The following is a 7,219-nucleotide window of genomic DNA, read 5'->3' on the forward strand; positions in this document are numbered from 1 at the left end:
AGTGGAGGCAGCTAAGAACTGAGAGGTTTAAAGAGGACTTAAAGAGACAGGAATTTTTCCAAAACCCAGCTGCAACACGATAGCTGTGCAAAACATAGGAGAAGCAATCTTACGGCTGCCATCTTAGGGTTGCCATAACTTGCTACCACCAAACCGGGACAAATGTAAAAAAATGTAGGACAAATCTTCCAGCTCTGCAGAAACAAAGAAATACTGCAAACGTTAATCTATATAGTCTTTGGTTATTTAAGGGAATTATTGAAATAAAAAATTATTCCCTTTTTACGCTGTGGAAAATATAGTAATTTCTAATGTTGTTTATTGTGAGATTAGGGTGGGAGCTATCTCGTGTGTAGATTGGGCCAAAATTTCCTATCCTTCTATTGCAAGGTTTGGAATAATCAATCTGAAAATTGTCGTGGACTAGTCCTAGCAACACCAATTGGTCTGGGATCACTGGTCTTCCGTTCTGGTTTTATGGTCAATGATGTGGATTGTTCTGTATTTCTGGCGAAATCTTCTTTACACCGAGGGCAGCTGGGGTAACAAGGGAACTCAGCCATGCCTGGCTGCAGACATGGCTTCCAGCCTGGCAGAGTCGCATGATGCCACAAACAAGTGGCTATCCAGCCGGGCCGCATCAAGCCCTGCCCCCCTCCCTCTCTCCCTCCATCCTGCATACACGCGAGAGAGAGAAAGCCCTCTAACCGACACCCCGCCCTCGCGCCGTGCTAGTCCCGCCCCTCCTACCACATATGTTCTCTGTCCAGTAACCTGATACCAGGCAGTAGCAACAGGCGCAGCCTTCCCTGTGTTGATATGATGGATTACCCTCTTTATTCTTCCTGGCATATCTGAAAAAATGTTCTCAAATTCTGTCATGTTCTGCATCACCTCTTTTCGTTGAGGGGGAGTAAGAAAAGGGTCAAGATTAATTGCGTGGATTTCTTCTTTGTTCTCCTTTTTTTTCCCCCAACTGGGAATGGCAATCTCATCATTCTCAGTTTCCTTGATCGCATATAAAACCGGATTTTCTCGTCTGTAATATGGCTTTAACATATTTACGTGTACCAACTTACAACCCATTTCCTCCCCCAAGTCCACTATATAATTTATGTCATTGACTCTCTCGGTCACTTGAAAGGGTCCGGACCATGCATATTGAAGCTTGTTTCCTCTCGTTGGTTGCAGGAGTAAAACTTCCTCTCCCGGCAGGAACTCTCGAACCCGAGCCCTTTTATCGTACCACGTCTTCTGTCGACCTTGAGCCATCTTCAGGTTTTCCCCAGACGCCCGGAATGTTCACAAATCCCAGCCCTCATTTCATTGGCTGGCCCTCATCTGCCTCCTGATTGGTCAGCTGGGCGTGCTCTCCGTTACACCTGCTTTTGCAGCTTATTTCTTCTTTAAAACGTTGTATTTCCTCCACCTCTGCAGAAGCAAAGAAGTACTGCTGACGTTATTGCCAACCCAGAGAAAAACATAATATATTCTTCCATTGTAACGTTGACTTCCAGCACAGCAGAAGAAAGAGTCTTATTTCTTTTCCAAAATGCAGCTGCAACACATGATCTCTTTGCAAGACACAGGAGAAGCGATGTTATGGCTGTAGCTGGGCTGTAGCTGGGCTCACTGAATTCATTTGAAATAATGGTCACCTTTTGTTTATGTCAAGCAATGCGTTCCCTTAGTAACAAAGCATGGGTTTGCCAGCTCTCAGCCCGCTCTTAGGACCCCACCCTCAGGGAAAGCTGTCCAAAACTGTGCCTGACCCATTTTCAGCTGTCATGCCCTCGACCTAGTCCAAGCGGTGGGCCAAAACTACATCTCGTTGAAGCCGAATTGCTCAAGTATACTTGAAGCCAAGTTCTTCGGGTAAACGGGGTTGAGGCACTTTTTAAGCAGGTGCTGACTCTGTTACCTTGGAGGACTGGGTCTTTGTCACCAGACTTAAGTTGGAGCAGTGATGTAGCCAGACATTTTCTCTTCTTTCCTTGCTTCAAATGTCTGTAGGGGAAAGGTTTAGTGAAACCATCAAAGAAATATATAATTATACAGAAGCACAAATCATGATAAATGGAGAGAAATCAAGAAAATTTAAAATAAAAAGTGGAGCAAGGCAAGGTTGCTCACTTTCTCCTTTATTATTTATATTAGCAATGGAACCGTTTGCAAATATGATTAGGGATGCAGAAGAGATAAAGGGATATAAAATAAATAAAGAAGAGATTAAGCTGAACTTATTTGCAGATGATGCTCTGATAGTAACACAGAAAGCAAATCAAGATGTAACCAAGTTATTGGAAATATTTCAGAAATTTAAAAACATTTCTCAACATAAATTTAATATGGATAAATCAGAGATAATGTTTATGAATACGAATTGGTGGGAACAAATAGAAACCCAAATTGTGTCAGGATTGAAACTGGGGGTTAAAAATATGAGATATTTAGGTGTGAATTTACCAACTAAGTTAGATAATATTGTACAAGGCAATTATAATCAATTATGGGGAAAAATTAATAATCAAATTTCTAAATGGACAAGTAAAATTTGGAAAATGCTAACAAAAACTAGAATGTTCAAAATGATGGTACTACCAAAGTTTTTATATTTATTTCAAACTATCCCAGAAACAATTCCTAGTAAAGTTTTAAAGAAATGGGACAGGTCAATATTAAAATGGATAGCAGGGAATAAAAAAGCCAGGTTATCTAAGGCATTATTTTATGAGCATCAAAGTAATGGAGGATGGGAAGTTCCATCACTTGAATTATATTTTGAGGCGGTTCAATTGCTAACAATGATAGTGGTAGAATATAATCATAATACAAAGTGGGTTAAATTAGAAAGACAGAGCAATCAAATGGAGTTTGTCTCTATCTTTTAGGGGAAAACATGGGGGGGGGGGGAGAAAAAGGGAAAAGAATTGGTCCAATGAGGGCGAATTATAAAATATGGGAGAAGTGGAGTAAAAACCTGGGTATAAAAAATAGGAAGTGGCTACCAACTGAATATTTAAATAAAAGTAACACTCAAGATCTTGGAAAGATAATTTAAAAAATTAAAGAATAAGGGATTTAAAATAATTGGAGATTTGTATGATTTAACAGGGGCACGAATTCAGGAAGAAAAATTAACTATTTTAATAGGTAAGCAATATTGGATTCAAATAAAAGGCATAATAAAATTACTAGGGGAAACACAATTAAATACTGATGACCAAAATGAATTATTAGAAGAAATAATTAAAAAAAAATTAGATGGGGGTAAAGGACTAATAGAGACAATTTATAAGAATATGTTAATAACCCAATTTAGAATGATAGAGGGGTTGACAATGACCTGGGAAAAAGATTTATTGATCGACATAGATAAAATTAAAATTTGGCTACAAGAAACTGTTAAAATTAAAAACACAAATGTAAAAGAACAACAAATGAAAATGATCGGAAAAGACACCACACCAATTAGCATTTACAAATGACAAATTTCAATCCAAACGTTGGCATGGATGTGGCATTAAAGGAATATATATATTCATATGTGGTGAGAATGTCCATTTGTACAAAAATTTTGGACTGAGGTTAAGCAACAGATAAATACAATTATAGGGACAGAAATACAATTAAGTAAAGAAAATTGCTTGGCTCTCAATTTAGGGGAATTAGGATTGAACAATAATCAAAAGTATGTAACAAAACAGTTTCTAAAAGTTGCTCCTGCAGTGATTGCTTATGGATGGAGAAACAAATCAAACTGGAACAAGGCTTACTTATTTAAATATATAGAAGAATATATACTATTCGACTTCCTCAGGGAAAGAAGATTAAAATATATTGGGGAAAGCAATAAAGAACCATGGGAAGACAAATGGGATGTAGTAATTAAGAATGTCAAAGGTAAAATGGGGTATGAAGAAGTTAATAATACAATCAATAATATTTTCCATATTTCCGAAACCGACTGTTAGTTTGATTGGATTGTAAATTTCTCTATGCTGTGTTCTTATTTGGGTGGGAGAAAATTACAATATGAAACATGATTGTATAATATGTATTATGCACGGTGTAATAATTTTTTTTGGAAAAATTAAAAAAATAAAGAGACAAACATGATGTGTTGTTGTCAGTATTATAAAGATTATTATATCAAAAACACTAGGCATTTCAAAAGGACCACCAACCTCTCCTTCAGAGGAAGGTTCAATATCAGAATACCGGGAATCACAAATAATGTCATCTACTTTCTTCATGGGTCCAATGGAGACACCTGGAAATGAATTTTCACAGTCGTAGGCAAAATATCTGTATACTTGCCAAGTCTTTCCAAAATCTGAGGATCTTTCGATCAACATTGCAGCTGGGCGAAATGTCTAAGAGTAAAGAATGGTAACAGACATGAATATATCTCACAATAGTACAAATTTTAGCATGCTAAAATATAAGATACATTTTAAATTACACAGACATATGTTGAAATAAGTTCCCAGTATCAGTTCTATTTTTCCTAAAAAGTATTTATTTTCCTAATGTATTTTTCTGGATTTTTTTCCTGGTAGCTTCTATAAAGAATAAATCAGATCTCATTGTGGAGTGCATATGTCAATTACAGAATATGTTTAAAGCAACAGTAAGTCTCTTGTAATTGCAGGTGCTTAAACGGGACAATATGCCCAAGGGCCTGAAAACAAGGTAATAATATTCATCAATCATTCAGGCTGTACAAGCACAAGGTTCACCTGCAAATACTTCTGTTGCTTGGTAAATAGAATACTCCTTTAGTACCAGGAAGGCAATGTGTCAGTGAAAATAAGGATATGTTTCCTGGGAATGTTTTTTGATACATTTTTTAAAATCCTAATCACCTTTTCACTGAAAAAGAGAACATCAGACAGCCTAGTATAATCATTGTTGTGACTTCGATGCTTTATGAACTAGTTAATCTCTAGTGTTCCCAAAAAGACAGGCAGCAGAGCTGAGAACGCTGTCTACTCTGTACATTCCGCAACCACTCAGACTTAATTTAGCAGTAACCTGCCATAGACTGCCAAAATAAAGCTGCTTCGGGTCTCTTTGGAGGTATGCTATTTAAATGATGCACGGGTCCTAAGAGTCCGGAGGTCGCGCCAAAGCCACACTCCATTCCTAAGCACTGGACTGCAGCTTTGGTGCAGCTTCTGAATTCTTAGGGTGCATGCATCATTTAAACAGCATACCTCCAAAGAGACCCGAAGCAGCTTTATCTTGGCAGTCTGTAACAGGCCTTAGTATTACAAGGCCACAATTCAGTGGAGTCCCTAACTATGCTGTCACCTGGTGTGGGAAGGACGTGTGCCAGCATGTGCACACCCAACCTGCTCCTCCATTTCTGAGCTTTCTTCCTGGGAAGGAAGCCTAGGGAGGAAGCTGCCTCAGGGACCTATGGGCAGTTTCTGAACATGGCTGCAGAGCTTGGAAAAAAACACTTGACTATTGATGGGAAGAGTTAACTGGGGAGGGGGGGCAGACTATGGGCAGTGTGGCCAGGTTTCATGTGTGGAGGCATGGGGTGGGAGGAGGGCAATGCCTTACCTGGCTCTGGAAGAAGGTAGGATGGAGCCCCTGCCTACACCCCCCAAGGGACCCTGACCACCCTGAAGACACACCACCCACAAGCCCTGGCCAGAGCCCACCAGGTGGCTCCACTGACAGAACCTGCTTGGCTCCTCTCTGCTAAGGGACAGCGAAGAGGACAACAAGTCAGGCAGATGAGCTCTGCCTCCCTCTTCCTCCCCATTTGCTGAGGAGGCAGAAGGAAACGGCAGGTGACCAGAGTTCCATTTGTGCAGCTGCTTCCATTGATCCAGGTCCTCCTGCCACCTGAAACCTGCCACTTGGGCAGCATCACCACAACCCTGGTTGATGGTTGGGTGTGTGTGTGCACCTCTCACCTCCACTACCAACCACGTCCACTCCCTCCTGCTCCTCCATTCCCGGGCTTTCTCCCTGAGGAGGAGGCCTGGGGAAGGAGCACCCATGTCCCTCCTACGCTGAAGGGGAACGAGGATCCAAACAGGTGTCAGTCATCTCCTTGGTATCATCTGGTGTGGTCCACAAACACACACCCAGCAAAGCCACTGCTAGAGTTATGGCCTTAGGCTGGTTTGGATGCTTTACATTGCGCCTGATACCTTCCAGAGCTACTTGAAGAGGTAAACCAACAACATGCCCAAATACCAGGCAGTTTTGTATGATATATTAACTGCCATCCTCCGGCCTGAGAGGGAGTTGACCAGGCAGGTCCAGCTCCATCAGGACTAGCCTGGAAGAAGGAAGAGCCCTCCCTCCATCTGCCTTGGTCCAGGCCTCAGAGGGAGAGAAGAACCACTGGACCTCATCCCTTTTCCCTCCATCATTCCCTTCTCCTTTTGTTTTGTGTCTTTTAGATTGTAAGCCTGAGGGCAGGGAACTGTCTGATTAAAAATAATATTGTAAGCCGCCCTGAGAGCCATTAGGGCTGAAGGGCGGGGTATAAATACCTAAATAAATAAATAAATAATATGCATGATTATAAATAAATGGAATAAAGGTTTTTGGGAACATTAATAAATGTCTGTAGCTGTGCTCACTGAGTTCATTTGAAATAAAGGTCACCTTTTGTTTATGTCAAGCAATGCGTTCCCTTAGTAAGAAAGCATGGGTTTGCCTGCTCTGCTCTCGGCCCACTCTTAGGACCCCACCCTCAGGGAAAGCTGACCAAAACAGTGCCTGACCCCCCTTTTACGGCCGTCACGCCCTCGACCTGGTCCAAGCCAAAACTACATCTCGTTGAAGCCGACTTGTTCAAGTATACCTGAAGCCAAGTCCTTCAGGTAAACAGGGCTGAACGGGGCGTTGAGGCGCTTTTTAAGCAGGCGCTGAGTCGGCCACCCTGGTGGAGGGCTGGGTCTTCGTCTTCAGACTTAGGCAGTTGTCCCTTTAAGGGATTTTGGACTTCAGCTCCCAGAATCCCTCAGCATTGGCCAGCGTGGCTGAGGCTTCTGGGAGCTGGAGTCCAAAATCTCTGCGGACCACTCTACAGCTCGCAATGGCCTCAAAAATGAACCCGGAAGTCACGAAACGGGCGGATTCTCTTTCTTCTTAAGTCTACATGGCAGCTGTTGCAGAGGAAGTAGCGCTTCAACCGGGGAAAGGAAGAGGTCGCTCCTGTGTAGAGATAGAAAAAGTGTAGAGTCAC

This window comes from Sceloporus occidentalis, unplaced genomic scaffold, assembly GCF_023333645.1.
Source record: "Sceloporus occidentalis isolate IW3139 unplaced genomic scaffold, rSceOcc1.0.p SCAF_5, whole genome shotgun sequence".
NCBI lineage: Eukaryota > Metazoa > Chordata > Lepidosauria > Squamata > Phrynosomatidae > Sceloporus > Sceloporus occidentalis.